The sequence below is a fragment of the Zeugodacus cucurbitae genome, chromosome 2 (genome assembly GCF_028554725.1).
Source record: "Zeugodacus cucurbitae isolate PBARC_wt_2022May chromosome 2, idZeuCucr1.2, whole genome shotgun sequence".
NCBI classification, from domain to species: domain Eukaryota; kingdom Metazoa; phylum Arthropoda; class Insecta; order Diptera; family Tephritidae; genus Zeugodacus; species Zeugodacus cucurbitae.
Genome location: NC_071667.1, coordinates 85,360,730 through 85,377,490, shown reverse-complemented (window position 1 = coordinate 85,377,490; position 16,761 = coordinate 85,360,730). Strand labels below are relative to the sequence as shown.

Genomic DNA, 16,761 nt, shown 5'->3' with positions numbered 1-16,761 from the left:
ACATTTGCGCACTAATGTGTTATTTACCTTAATCAAATTTCATATTTAGACCGCAAATTAAAATAAATTTTTCATTAGAATAATTAATTTTTACACGTTAAATGGAATGGAAATAGCCACAAACGCAGTTATTTGTATGAAAATGAAGTCTATGCACAAAACATCTCTACTCCAACATATTAAAAATTTGTAAACGAAGAACTTCAAAAAATTTTACGAAACAATGTAAATTGAAATAAAGGTAAAATGTCCACATATATGTATGCAAATTGATTGACAATCAAAGGCAAGTATTGTGCGCAGCAAATAAAAAATACATATTTTATGTACTGTTAAAGGGTCCAACAGCGACCTGCTATAATATAATTTTAATTGCTGCATAAATATATATACAAATGTGTATTTATATGCATGTGTATCACAATTACATTCCATGAGTTGGTTGGCCAAACAACATAATTATGCATAAAATATGCGTCACTCTGTTGTCGTAATGCGGTTACTGCGCCACAGGCGTTCCATTGCCCACAACATGACTGCCCTACCTCGTAGCTGCAGACTACACTGTGTGGCCAACGATTGGTTATTCGATTATTTTTTGATTATTTTATTAGTTTGTTATTTTGAAAAATATGTAAATGTAGAGTTTCTTCTCAATTTTACAAAGCGTCAAGGGCATGTGGACGACAAGCTATGTGTGAAATGCATAAAATATGGAGATCTTTTATGCATAAAGTACATAAAAATATTCGCCATCGAAGCGAAATACTCCTTCATCACGTTTATAATAAAATATTTCTTTTTCAATTCAATCAAATTGTTGTTTGTATCGGCGGTTGTTCGTTGGCCGAGTAGCGTCATTTGCGTAATTCTCTGCTTCTTTTTCAATCAATTTTAATTACACTTTTTGTTGACGGCTTAATTGAAATTCAGCTGGAATTGCTGTTGTTGACTTTAATTTTGTGCAATTAAAGTGTTTTTACTCTCATCTTCAGCAAGCGTTTCCAATCAGTCGCCTAATAAGGCACATGTTGTGAGAATACTCGCAGACTGTCGATTATTTTTCGAAAAGTCATATTTAATTGTTTCGTTGCTGCTTAAGTGTTCGTAATTATTTGGTTTGGAATTGTGTGCTCAATTATTATTTCCATAAATGGCTTGAGGTTAAGCAGCATGTGATTGACAAATTGGTTTTTACGGTAGCAGGTGCTGAAGTGGTTTCAAGTATTTGCATAAGTTATTATAATCATTTCGAGTTATTTTGATTTTTGAATAGTAAAATTATAAAAGTGTTTTGAGAGTATTCTATCTATATTTCCAAGCTTATTATTCATTTTTCTTGACTTAAAATAAATAAAATCAAATTTCAAAATAAAATTAAGAAACTGATATAAAATTAAGCTTAATATAATTCTTAAGGCTTTAGACAGAACTATAGCACTATACTATATGCAATACTATACTACACTATACTGATATAAGTTGTTGCCTGCTTCATTCACAGACTTCTTAATCCGCTCCACTTGATTCGATTGATTGCACCTTTCCACTTGTGTATATGCAAATATTTCTTCGTATTTTTCTTTATTAACGTACATGTTCATCATATTTCATAAATTTTGGCATTTTTAGTGAGAATTTTGATGGATGCTGGCAGCCGGTAATTGATTGATGCCAAAAATTAGCTTTACTTGTATTTTATTTTGGGCTTTGATCGTAATTGCTTCGGACACGATTTAGCTACAATTTGTTGCACACACACATGTTGTTGTTGTATTTTTGCGCATCTGTGTAGGTGAATATTATTCCAACTGGCCGCTCATAGTACGCCTTCAGGTATTCAGGGTCAGCAGTGCTAAAGCTTTTTTATACACTTCTGTTGCTCACACCGGCACTCATCATATGCTCATATACTGTAAGCCAATTTGGTTATTTTTTGTATTTTCGATCTTCCCTTTTATTGTTATTGTGCTTTGTTAAGTGAAATGTGAATAAGAATAAATTCAACTTCAATCTACAGGTTGAGGCCGGCTAAGCTGATTGATGGACTTCAAGACACATATGTACAGGTATATTAATATAATGAACACTTTGCTTCCAGCTTTGAAATAATAAAGTGCAAAATCTAAATAATTGAACAAAAGCGAACGAGTGAGCTATGTGTTACGGCATACGCATATTAATCAATGAATGTATCTTTCTGACGTCTTGAGTTACAGCTATTTAATCTACATAATAAATCAATGGAAAATAGAATAGTTTTCATACTTCAAAAGTGGGAAGGTATGTGAAGGAGAATAAAAAACGCCTCTCAGATATGTTATAAATAAATATAATTAAGTAAGATAAAAATATTTTAATTAATATTTTAAAAGCATTTTTTGTGATTAGAATTAATAGTCTGTGTTATAACTTATGAAATAATATATTTCACCATTCAATAACAATAATAATAAATTCAACGAACACCCTTCCTACTCATATCAAAACAGAGCGCGCGATCCGCAAAACTCACGGAATTCGCTACGTCATGAAAATCAAGTGATTCTTAGCGCTGAGCTAGTACAAGTTAGAAATTCAGAATTAAATTTGGAATCCAGAATTACTTAAGTTGCGTAGGTTTGAAATCTTGTAAATATGTTTATTAATTTGTATGTCATCGCCTCTTAATGAAATTCGTCTAAATGGTTCTGAACTGTCTCTAAACCATTTCGCTAACAACTGTGCTTACTAGTTAAGGCGTAACGCTAAAATATGTAAATAGTTAAGAATTTATTAGCCGTATTATATTTCAGAGCTGCCAGCATACATAGCAAAACAATAAAAATCAAACAAACGAGGCTAAAAAAAATCAATTTCTAGATTAGGAATGATGGCGCAATAAATTAATATACAAAATGGGAACTATTAAACTTAAAACTTATGTAACGCAGTGGTTGGCTGAGATTTAGATTTAACTATTTGTTAAGAGAGTAGAAAGCGCTTTATTAGATTTTGAACCATTATTTATGTCGAGGTTCAAGTTCTGTCTATAGTGTGACCCTTACTTGTTGAAAACTTCTTTTTTTTGATTTAGCATTAATGAGGGACAATACTTACTCTTTTTATCTCTAAAACGTATTTCATTTATTTAAATATTTATAACAAGTAATTTTTCATGTTATGTACTTAAATAATTTGCATTTGTTAAGTATTAAAAATCAGATAACAATTAAATTGAGTATTGATATCAACCTCCAAATAATTGAGAACACAATAACAGGCATTCATATTAACATTTCATTATCATTTCGTTTAATGGCAGCAACGCGATAAAACGCCATAAAAATCGCTAATTAGTTAGTGAGAATTGGATAAAATCAACGGCTCATGTTATGAGGCATATAATTAACCGATAAGCTATACTAAATATGTAGGAATAAAGATCAAATACAAAAAAAAAAAAAAACAAATAAAAGGCTGACTGTAAATTGAGCAATTGCACCTAAAACACACCAACCACTACAGATCCAGTGTCATGATTACACACACACACACCGAACGGAATATTGTAATTATGACTCAAAAGGCTCAAATAGCGGGTGAAACATATAATAAAAGACTAATAGCTAATAATAAAATATGCACCCTCCCCCCTTGCTGTAAAACTATGGCGAGTTCGTAACATTTGTATTTAATAAGAGGGTAGGTTGATATATCAGTAACTTTAGTAAACAGAGATTTAAGAATAAAAGAAATAAAAAATTGACTTGAATTTCATTTTCAATATAAATTCATTTTTTCTTAATACAAATTAAGTTTTCAATTAAACCATGAACTTTGCTGATGAAAGTTTAGATTTGGCTATTCATTTTTGGTAATTCTGGAGTAAATCTTAGACTTGTCGAACCACCCTCGTCTGCGAAATAATTAGCATAACCATGTTGTTTGTGTGACTAGTGAAAAAGCGCAGCAACTATGTGCCGCATAAAAATTACAGAGAAAAGCTAAATGTTTTTACTGCGCGCAGTTCATGGCATTTACAATGTTTACATACCGCCCAATAAAATTGCTGCCTCATTCTGTGATAACTAAATTATTTTTTATGGCGTATAATTAAGTTTGTTTTTATGACATCGCCACTATAAATATGTTGTGCATTTCATATTAATAGCTCAGCGAAGTTCGTTTTTTTTTTCTCATAAGAAAAACTGCTATATGGAAATATATACAGTTATGATATCTGTGGATATTTACAAATTTATTTACTTATGTAAATGTTGTATTTAAAAATATTTGCTAAGCATTTAAAAGGTTACACGAAAACATTTATAGTATTTTAATGGCAACAATTCGATGTTCATTTAACAGTTTCTGCCATAAAGAAATTTATTTCTATAAATTACAATATTCTGGCTTTGAACTATTCAATAGATACTTATTCGATGTTTGTTTTGTTGTTTCAAATTACCTATTCATACTTGGTGTATCAGGAAAAGTTATAGGAACCTAATATATTTTATTTTTAAGCACTTCATATGAAATAATCTTATAATATTGCTCGGATATTTATATAGGGCTTAGCCAATCAACTATGTTTTCGAAAAGCTCGTCTGTGCTCTTTGAGTCTGTGTATCCGCCATTTGTTTGAGTAATCCATATAAAGTTTGACAATAATTTTAGTAATCCTCGAATTTCTAAAATAATTGTTATAATAATATTGAGACCGACACCTTAAGTACCTGGATAAAAATAACCCTTGCACAGAGACTGCAAAAAGACGGAGAAATCGGGTCTAAGTTCGCTTTCACTTTCTATAGTTAAACTTAATGTTCTTTTCAGGAGATCACTCGTGTCTCGTATTTTAGTAGTCTTGAAAAAAAGATTTTGAAAACACCTGGGCTCTCAGCCTCTGATTGGTCAGGAATAATTTAGCAAATTATTTTAGTACAGTTATTACCATTTTAGGTTGGATTTTGAGGAAAGATAAGATGTTTTTCTCATTGGCTAGCGCATAATTGTATTTAAATATAATAAAAATATTGAGAGTTTTGTTATATTATGAACACCAAATGAAATGAACAGTCTGCTGAAGACTTTACTTATGTAGATTCTATAAATATACCGATGAGTACATGTATATTCATGTGTTTTCCTTTAATTTATTAGTATAGTTATGTAGCCTGCGGTACTTTCGTTAATATATTAAAATAAATAAGTAAATATGTGCGCAGATGTATATGACTCATGCCAATGATAGCAATTGCTGCAATCGTTATATCGAATTTGCCTGGTCAGCGAAGCGTATGGCAAAAGCGAAAGGAGAGAAGCCACAAGCAGGATAATTATCACGAAATATGTACTGCGAATTGCGACATGTGGAAAGCATAAGTAACGCACAGCCACAGCCACAGCAGAGCGTATAATTTTGTATGTTAATACTAAAAAATCACATGCAATGCTGTGAGTAAGGACACTGCTCGCTGCTCTTGGATTTGTGTACTTCTTTAATATTTACGTACTGTACCCAGGCGGACCATGATGATGATTTTCGAATAAATATGAATTTCAATAATAAATAATCATGTATTTAAACACAAATTTAGTTAGCTCAAATTCCAGAATAAATCTGATTTAATTGAGATTGATATGCCTAAGACCATGCAAAGAGAGCACTACAAATCTCAAGGACCGACATTTCCGAATGGGTTTCTTTAGTTGAAATCAACGCAGGCGAACGAAACCACATTACATACAAACACACATATACATAATTGAAATACACACACACTCCCATATGTACATATGTAATCTCACTTTACTTTCGCCGACTCATCCTTCCTTTAACCGTCTCTGTGCTCACTGTCGCGCCGCTTGAAGGTGGTTTATACTACCAGCTCGACTGTGTGCGGTTGCTTGTCCCCGCCGCCATGTAAATCTGTATGCCATAAATACTACACTTAAGCCGCCAGTGAATTATCACAAGGACACCACTTGCATCATGGAAAATTGAAGTGGGATATGCAAAGGGACGAAGGAGGGGCGCAAAAATATTATAATAAGTATACGCATCCGTTGGCCCAGCAAGCAAACAGTGAGTGAACGAGTGAGTACATTTTGCGTTTTCAGCATCGCAGGCATTCTCCTGCCACATGCTGACATGTTTATGAAATTCTTAATGAATTTTCATTTCATTTTCTCAACGCACACGCATGAGACTACAAGCACAGGTAAACACGTGCGTTTGTAAGTATTTTGTATTATATATACGTACATGTGTGCGTGCGCTGCGAAAAAGTGTAAATTTTATTAAAATCGCGTTCATGATGTAATGACAGATCGACTTATGAACGAGTGCCATGCGCTATACATGTAGTATATATGTTGGTTCGGTGCTCGAGTTTATTTTTATGGGTCTTACATGTGTATATACGTACAGTATGTTATGAGTTACGATACTTTATTGATCATAATGGACTAAATGAAAAAAAAATCATAAATACTTATTTGTATCAGAACAGCAAGTTGCTTCAGACTGATGTTCTTATAAAAAATATGACAAAAAAACAAAAATATATCAATATCAAAATATATGTGAAATTTAATTTCTACTTCATCCCACCTCTAAAGAAAGCATCTTTAGAATAGTTTGATCAAGTTTGATTAAAGAAACTGTTACCTTTTCATATATTATTCACACCTCATTGCGATTATGCTCTTGACACTATGCTCCAAAATTATAATTAAATATTCATCTGATAATATTCCACAATTATAGGCAGTGTTAAATGAAATTTCCATCACATATTCATATATGCCATTCTTAACTGTCTGCCGGCCTGTCTCATTGCGATAATTTCCTCGTGTTCACATGTTCCAGCACATTATCATGCCTAAGCTTAGGCGGCAAAACTACTCGCAGCGCAGACAGGCGCTAATCTGACATGGAGCTCTAAACATGATGACAATCGGCGTGCCCACAAAACTAATCGCTTCAATGTCAACTCATTTCGCCACGTCAAGAGCCGAAAGTGCCGGCCAGGCTGAAAACTTGACTCACATAAGCCCCGTCAAACGCGCACACACATACACACAGGGATCTATAGCATGTGTATACATGTATGTCCATCACCTAATACTCGAATAATATAAAACGCAGCATGTGTGTGTGTAGACAGTGTGGTTTTTGTGGTGAATACTCGTGCGTATAGGCGTGTAATTAAGCGCAATATATCGCTATTGAAAGTAATCTCTTCCACGATAACCGCCGCCAATCAATACACACACATTATTGCATATCATCGGCATTCATTGAGCTAAACACAAACACACACACGGCGGCTAAGCTACTGGTAATGAGTCGGCAATTCGCTTTATTTGAGCGTTAGAAATAATTGATTGTGGCTTAATGGATACACCGGGTGTATACACTCGAGCGCTTGACGGCAAATACTACATGCTGACACATATACACGGCGAAACATAATTTGGTAGACAAATATCTGCAAATGTAATTTGATATGGAAGAAGGCGTGCTTGAATTTCCACACCTCAGCAAATAATCTTAATCAAATGCAACAATTGGTAGTTTATCTCATACAATGTAGTAAGTTTGTAGAGGGTGTTATTATTATAAAGAAGGCATAATTATTAAAAAAAAATCTAGTTTTTATTTTAATTTTAAATTATTTAATGGTTCTAGAAATATATCGTATATTACAGAGTATGGCTCATAGACACTAATTGGGCAGTAACAGTGAGTACTTTCCACAAAATAGTAAACTTATGATGGGAACCGGAGTATCTCTTACATGTACATTTATCGTACTGTAAAAAAATTTTATTTTTGTTATACATATTTCATACTTTTTATAAAAAAAAAAAAATTATGAAAGCCTCCTAATCTATATTTATATCTATTTTTTATTTCAATTTCTTTTATGTGCACAGACACCATGATTGACTGAAGCCTTTGGGATAGTTTTCTACAACCTAATAATTTTTTAATAAATCAATTTATTGCTATTTTTCATATGCAAAACCTCTTCCAAAATCAAAGTGCGGCTGTGAACTCGTTGACTTTCAATCAATATTTCCAAAAGTATGAACATTTCACTTTACGCCTGAAAAATGTGATGAAAAGGCAACACATATACTGAAAGAAGTGAGAAGAAGAATCACTAATAACCTAATTTGTTATTGTATGATGGGGACGCAAAACTGTAGAGCCCTTATACGAGTTATTGATACGAGTACCAATAAATCCTAAGGTCGCTTCAATAGAACGTCATGTAAAACTCCCCAAAAAAAGGCAATGCGCCACACAAAGTAAGGCGTAGAAGTTTTCAAATCACATGCAAAATGCATAGCATGATTGGAAAAAGGTCTCTGCCTGCGCAGCTACGGGAAAGCCGAACATTCCGCATGTATAGATTTATGTCGAAGACAACAATTATGCATGAATGGAATGTTTGACAGCGCACAGAAGTCACAAATCTGGAAGCACACAGATTCTACAACTGTTGGCACATTGAAGTTCAATGGCATGCTAATGGTATTGCCTGTGTGTATGTACAGATTTATGTCGACGCACAGCCGACATTCACACATAGATCGGCGTAACAAATCACCCGTGCTGTTGTTGGTTCCAGCCTCGAGACATTCACACCGCTGACGGAAGTGGGCACGAAAGCTGCTTACAGCACCGACGCTGGAGCGGAGATGTGTAAAGGTGACTCATGTTCATTAACACTAATCGCATACATGTGTCTGTACACGCTTGTAAACGCAAATACAAAGCAAAGAATGAGAAAATCTGGCCAAAGTTGGCAAATGGCACAAGCAACAACAACAATAGTCAAGACAAAAAACGCCTCGGAGGGAATACGAAAATAAGTGGTGAGCACACTCGCTGAGAATGCCAACAAAAAACAATGTGATGGTTGTGGTGTGTTGGAGGCAGAAAGAACGTCGAAAATGTCCACTCACAAAAACAATAGATCAATACGCCAATGAATAAAATGATAAATTTAGCCACGGCAGGCAGCAGGCGGCGAGCGACAACAATTGACAGCTACTTGTAAAACAATGAAAACACGACAGCCAACAGCCAACAGCCAGCAGTCAGCAGCCAGCAGCCCGCAAGAAAGGAAAATGCCAGCCAGAAGAAAAACACCGAAGATGAGCGTTTATAAATAAATAAATAAGAAGACACAAGTAACTGAGGAAAAATAAAATATTACAAATTTGTGTTGTTAACTTTTTTATGGTCGGTGTGTTTCTTTGGGTTTTTGTGTTGCAACATGTTGCCAGCGACGCCTCTAATTTGGCATGCACATTAACGTTTTTGTTGTTGTTGTTTATGTTATTTGATTTTATTTCATTTCATTTTTGACGTTGTTTTGCTGTTGTCTCAAGCGGTAGCAAAGAAGCACCGAACTTGTTCAATAAAAACATGGATATTGTCTAGACCGTAAAGCATTTGTGAGCGTCATTTATTCCACTTCAGCTAAATATTGCCTCGGGCAGAAATCAAGCGAAATGTCTGAAGCTTAGTGTTGTTGAGTGCGTCCAACATTTGTGCTAGCGACAAATCCAATCAAAATTAATTGAATGCCAATGCCTCTTCACGTTGCCGATTGCCTTCCAAATTCGACGCGACGCATTCTGCTAATTACACTTTATGCGAACCTTTTGAGTGCGCTCAGACGCGGCGGAGGCAACTCTCTCCAGCGATGGAAATTAGCAACAGTTCGTCATGACTTTTCGATTCTTGATTGACGAGTAGTGCATGGAGACCGATTTTGTTTGGCTGTTCTAAAGTAAACCATTCAAAATGTCTTCGCGAAGTAGAAAGAGGAGAGATGAAAGTAGGAGAACAGTGTTTTTAGCAATGGCTGAGATGAGGTATATTAGATTTAAATTTCAATGTATTACTTTTAAAATTAAATGATTTAAACTCAATTTTACTTTTTAATTTTCAGTAGAAAGAAAAAAGCTAAATTATAAATTGATTTATTGAAGTGAACACTACTTGGTCAAATAAGTAATTCGTATTTCTTCTTCTAAGTTTACCTCTCATATAACAAGTCAACTACGTCAGTCAATAGCAATCTTATAGCCTTTTCGCACACAAGTTAATTGATCAATTAACCCAACTTTGCTCGATTAAAGCGCTGATTTAGGTCGATTTACTATACAAAATTACCAATTGGCGCCAAACCGCCAAAAGGAGAGATGCGTTGCGCACTGTTGTGGACTCGGCTATAACCGCGTAAGCGGTTTCTACGCCAGTTAAGAAGAAGAAGACTATGCAAAATAAAAATCTATTTTTTCTACACTAATTTTTAATCGAATACAAATCGAGTTGAAATTTAGTTTTTCTTTTTGATAGAATAGCAGTATTTCAATTCTACTACAGATGTCGCTGCTGGAAATTGGAAAATAGTTGTGGCTATAGATAAAATAGCAGTCAGCTGATGAAACTTACCAAATTCTTATGAAAAGCAAAAAACAAAAATGAATAACAGCTGATCTTTAATCGAGTAGCTGGCAGTGCGAAAGGCAAAAACTGGTTTCTCAATTATACACAATTACAATATATTGAATTAATTTGGCTGTACGAAAACACTATTAGTAAATTATAGGTTTAAGTATTGTCATATTGTTCTTATATAAAAAGAAATTCTATAAACTATTTGAGTAAGTCAATTCTTTTTATTCAAATTTAACTTCAAAAGCTCCTGGATGATAATTTAATTTCTATGCAAATTACACTACAAGGTTACACAAAACTTATGATTTGTTTTAGAATCAAAATTATCGCAACCAAATTTGCTTGCACCTAGAATTAATTAAAAAGTCGCCGAATCTATCTTCAAATAAAATCAAAGCACTAATTAATTATCAAATACCTCGAATATCAAAAATACCAAATGGAAAATGAATAAAAGAAGCTTGAGCAACTCGCTGGATTTCTATGCTTTCAAACAAAACCAGAAATGAAACATGTAAATCTTGTAAATATCAACTAATAAATGTGTATGTAAGTTGACAAAGCCAACACAGCTGTTTTTGACAGTTGGAATTAACCGCTAAAACGACACCGATGAACGCACGAACTTGCGACAGCGCCGAAATGTAAAACGACACCGAAAATAAACAACTCGACAGAGCAATCAATTAAAGTCAGACAGAAATCAGCGACTATTGGCGATGGATTAGAGGAAGAATTCAATTTGAGGTGGAATACTGAAGGCGGCACGCAATTGTGCGTGTCGGAATGGATTTCTTACTTTGTTTCTTTCTGTTTCACTTGCGGAGTTCGAGACGCCAAATCCCATTAACTGCCATTAAGCGAAAACATCAAATTAAAAGCAAAAAAAAAAAAAAAACAAAAGTGTAAACTCTTACGAAATTCTATTAGCATATTTCAAGCACGTATGTATTATACTGTATAAACTAAATATATTTGAAGTATTGTTTAACGATTTTGGAAAATTACTTAATGCGTTGAGTGTTTTTTTTTTTGTTATTAAGCTAGTTTAATTATAAATGAAGCGTTGTAAGCTACTCACCTTTAAAGCATTTGTTAGCCAGTTATTACTGAGCGCATATCCTGCCGTAATCAGAGTGAGCGTAACTTTTATATTCTGTCGAAACCTGCGCTTCCAGTTCTACTTTTCAGTCGTTTGATGTCTCGGCCGAAACGTTCGTTGTTGTTGTCGTCGACGTTTAAACGCGATGAGCTTACATACGAGTATACTAAATCCCAAATAGCAATTTGCATTAATTTTAACCAGAATATAAGCTTAGACGCTACGTTAGCATTCAATTAGCTGTTCAAAAGCCAGCCAGCAAAAGCAAAATCAAAGAGTGTGTGGCAGCAGCGTTGGAATGTTTGAGAATCTCAAAAACTTTGGCTAGTTGTAGTTGTTTGTGTACAGTTAGAGTGCGAAGGAACTGGAAATTAGCAAAGCTAATGAATTAACTGGCAGCTGAGGCGGTGTGTCAAGTCGAGATTCTTTATTACTTAAGTATATATTTACATATGTTTACTCATTTAGGCTTCGACTCTTGGGGTGTGTGTGTGTCCGCAGTCCACTTCAGTTCATGCTGATTTTATTACACTACATTTTTATGACATTTATTTTTGTCGAATTTATTATCTGACGCCACTAGGCTCGTTAAGGCTAGGCGACTAAGCTGGTGCTAAGCACTGGCAAGCTCAAGGGATTTTATTTAATGAATTGAAAAAGCTATTAAAGACGAAAATTAAAAAACAGTATTTGGATTTGAAATATATTTTTTTTAAACAATTTAACATATTTTGAGATTTTTGCTTCAGTTTTTGACTGATCTTTAATAAATGTCAAACATTTAAAATTGAAGACCCTTAAATCTACCAATTTATAAATAGCAGTAAATTTTGGATAAAGAAATATTTTCGAGTTGAGTAAATAATTACGAGACTTTTACTTTATATTTTAAATACTTATAAGGAGGCATTATCAACTAAAGCGAGCAGCGAGTAACGCTAACAACAACGGATGGCTATAACAAAAACGACCTCCAGCGCATAAGTTAAGCAAGCTGGTGTAAAAGCGCTCAAAAATTTGCACGTCATACAAATTTCCCGGAAAACTTTTCAGAAACATTTACGCTATTTTCGTTAAAGTTGTTAGGCATGAAAAGCTGTTGTAGTTGGCTGCTGCTTTATATGATACATTAAAAATAGAAGGCGAGCTGCAGTAAATGCATTAGGGGAGGTGTTGAGGCAACGTAAGCGGAAGCAACGCGAAACATATGGCAGATGCCAGCGAGTTGTATACTCTCAGGCCTGTGGGTGGTGTGTAAGGCAGCAAGCGTGCACGTGTTTATTTGCTTAGCTGCTCGGCATTAAGGATGAAGAAAATTGCATAAATAACTCAGAGCATGGCGAGTTATCTTCAGGGTAGATGTAAAGACTTTTGACGCCTGCGACTGTGGATGTCTGCAGATTTTATAAACACTCTATGCAGCGATAAAAGTGGATTGCTCGTTGGCGAGGCCAAGCGCGGCGTAGTTGCGACCACACAGGAGGGTTATACCCGTGCATACGTAAATATTTTATGCGTCTGCTGTTATGTCAGCAACTACAGCGAAAGAAACTGTGGATAATGTTGTTGTGTGATAGTGGAATTTATTTGCAAGAATTGCTTCGCAAATAACTAAGCCAAAAGCGCGATAACACTAAAGTAGCATTGCAATATCACGCCGATCGGTACAAATTGAGTGGCTCAGTCAGGACTCATCAACAACAATTGCGGTGTGAGTGAGTAAATTGCGGTTAGCCCGATGAAGAGGGTGAACTGCTGCGCGATGCCAATTGATTTAATAAGCCACGTGCCAGACAACCGCGCCATGTCGCCGGTGACAGACTAGGCAGTCGGCATAGCATGCTGCTACTAGTGCTTAAGAGCGCCGTAAAAATGGATAAACATTGGTAGGACTTTGCGTGGAGCATTTCGCAGACTTAAACACACACAGCGATGCTAATGCTGAACGACTTTCACTGTGAGTAAGCGGTAGAAGCCTGTGGTAACATACTCTTGCATAAGCTTTTAGCCTTGGCCCTCGTTTAAGCCATTGTTGTTGTTGTTTGCTCCATTGTCAACGTCCTTTTGCATTTTTTATGCCGTAAGTTCCAATTACCTCCAACTTAGTGTGCGTTAAACTAAACGAGAATAAACGATTTTCGGCGCAAAACAAAAAATAAAGCGGCCATTCAGCCTGACAATATTATGCCGAAGATCTAGCCAGCTCGCCAGTCCATTGCTATTTTCATAGTATTTCTCAGAAAGAATTGTTTATAGTTTAATTCGCCGCTGATTTGACTTTTATTTCATTATAGTCTATCTGTGAGCAGAATGTTCATTCTTGTGGCTTTATTTAATTTTTCGCGATTTTCGCTCTTATAAATCTACCAATTTATTTGCTTAAAAATACGTTTAAGAGAATTATTTCTTATTTACTTTGAAACTATCGTTAAGTGAGAAGAGTGTCTTTTCAAATGAGATGATAAGTGATTTCGAATACTTATGCAATTCTTGGTTGTTGACCCAATTCCAATGGAAATGCTTCAAATCAGCGTACTAAACTAGGTTATAACGAACGATTTATTAATATTATATTTGATATTAAATTGAATTTCTCAAAGTGCTTATCTAACAAAACATCATAATGATTCTTTATGATAATGTTTTTTCTTGATTACGTTGTTGTATTCAAATATTCAAATGTTAATAAAAGCTCGGATAGTGATTTTATGTTTCAAGTTCCCATTCTTAACTTATATTTGCTTCTGAGCTAAGCCAATGTTAAATCACTTAAATTCTTTTGTAAATCCTAAAATACATATGTTAAGCCACAACTAAAAAAATATTTTGATTTTCTAGTATTCGCATATACAAGTAAGTCACTACGCGGCATTCTAGAAAAGTAACTCATTTTCATTTACTCTTAAACATATAATCTTTTCGTCAATGTCAGGCTACCGCTAGTACTTAATTTCACTTCAACACTACTGCCAGAGCACTCAATTCGTCGCGCTGCCCTCCATTGTTTGCAACATTTTGACACAGAGGAAACGGAAATGGCACACACTTTCCTTATTTGCAATATCGCGCACACACATACAGACATACATATACGTGTAGATATATATCACATATTTTTTTGCAACATATCGGACCGTGTTATCGCACCTGTTATATTATTTAACGAACCTTTATACTTTCTGTTTTTGCATTTGTTGTTTCTTGCTATCATTTGCTATTTTCCACAATATCGAGTAACTTTTGTAACTTGTGAAAGCATTCATTCAAACACCAACACTGGCAGAGCTTTTGTGAAAGCCATTATGCTCGATACACGATATGTAAAGTTAACCGCAAACATTGCACATTACGAACGCCGCATCCCGTGAAGAGCGGAATTTCGTGATTTTTTCATGTTTTGCCAATAATAGAAGCACAATACACTTTCGCCTCGGAAGCAACTTGGCATTTTCGATTTGAATTTTGTTTCTCACTTCATTGGTGAACTGATATTAGCGTATTACGGTTGGCTTGCATGACACACAAGCGACCGCACCAAAACAAAAACCGCCTCGTCACTCATTCACATTCACTGTTTTTAGTCGTCAAAATATGCACGTGTACGCCGCCATTCATCCGTTCAAAGCGTGTGCACCGTATTGAGCTCGCGATTCTACTAAATGACCGAATTCACATCGCTCGCTGCCTTCGTTTTGGGAGCCAACGCCAACAATCAACCAACCAGTCGACTACGGCAGCAGCAGCAAGCCGAGCCACCGACATGCAACACAGCGAACCGGTCAGCCAGCAGGCGAGCCAACGAAGCCAACATCGCTGTGCGCTCATCGCCGCGCATTCGTTGGAGCAACGGAGCACCAACGACAAAGCACGCCGTGTTGCGGCAGCGACCACATGTTAATCGTTGAACGTATACCAATAGTATCTAACATTCACGATTCTCTGCATTGCCTCTTTTCAAACCGTCTACCAACGATTCTTGCTTTCTGGCTTCTTGCGTGCTGCAGCAACGAAGATTCGTTGGTTTGCGGCATTGAGTGAGTGGTTCGTGGAGTTTTGGAGCACTCGCATACCGCAGTGGAGTTCAATGGCGCTCAGCAAGCGAGAGCGCACGCCATCTCTTCGAAAGATTTGTGACTCTCTGCTTGAAATAAAAGTGGTTGCAGAGCGAACAGAAACTGTAGAATTTCTTTTTCTCCTCATAACATTCTGTTAACAACAGAATATTCGAAATATGTTTTCAAAATTGAAGTCATTTTATTAAATACTTTTGAATTATAACTGTTACCATTAGATTCATAACTATTGTAGATATGATATTTGCTATTTAATAAACAATAGTAAATAGTATTTTAACAACACATCCACCCTTACAAGGGAGGTTCATCGTTTGCTCAGTGATTATTTTCGAAAATCAAGTTGATAATATCGTAAATGTTAAGCCGCTTTTAGCAGAAAATGTTAATTTTGGGAGAGTTCTGTCAGAGAATGTTAAAGTTTCGTGAAGTAAATGAGTAATGTTATTGCCAAAAATGTTATTAAATTCTTGAAATGCTTATTTTCAAGTTAGTTTATTACGTCAAATAACTACTTCATTTCCAAACCTTATGACCAGCAAAAAAATCTTCAGAAGAGTAGCAATAGGAGATATTACTTACACTTTTTAACAACTGGTAGAGTGATCCTTGCGTTTGAGGTCGCAGCGGATCCCACAAAGAACAGCTACAAATGGGATGCGAACAAAAAATCCATCTACATATATATAGATCAAGATCACACTAACGTATCGACCAAGCGCTTCGAATATTGCACAAATTTCTTGAGTCGGTTAGTATCAATGGGAGACAGTTCACATCGAACCAAAGCTCTAACTTCTGAAATGCTTCCTTTGTCTGACGAAAGTTGGACATTGGAAAAGATTACCTAGATGATTTCACCTCGCCTTCCTCCACCATCCGGGTCAGAAGAATCTTGCAACCGAATAAGTGCTGGTTGGTGTCTAGTGTTTACCGAGCTCACACGAGATCTGTATGTTCAACGCACGAAAGTATATTTACTACGGACTACCGACATGTTCCCAGTCCGATGACAAGGTGACTAGGATGCTTTTTTCAAACTTATCGACTTTGCAGTTTCTGGCGATTCCGCTATAACCGGGAACTCAAATTGGTCGGGGTAGCTTAACGAT

The 16,761-nt window shown here is 35.5% G+C and overlaps 1 protein-coding gene across 1 annotated transcript in view; it reads right to left on the bottom strand.

Moving 5' to 3' along the window:
- LOC105218041 (uncharacterized) overlaps positions 1-15,364 on the bottom strand; it is a 100,159-nt gene extending 84,795 nt beyond the window's left edge. The window contains exon 1 of the mRNA XM_011193379.3: positions 14,745-15,364. The gene's annotated coding sequence lies outside the window, so the exon portion shown is untranslated. The remainder of the gene's footprint in view (positions 1-14,744) is intronic.
- Between the last annotated feature and the right edge of the window lie 1,397 nt (positions 15,365-16,761).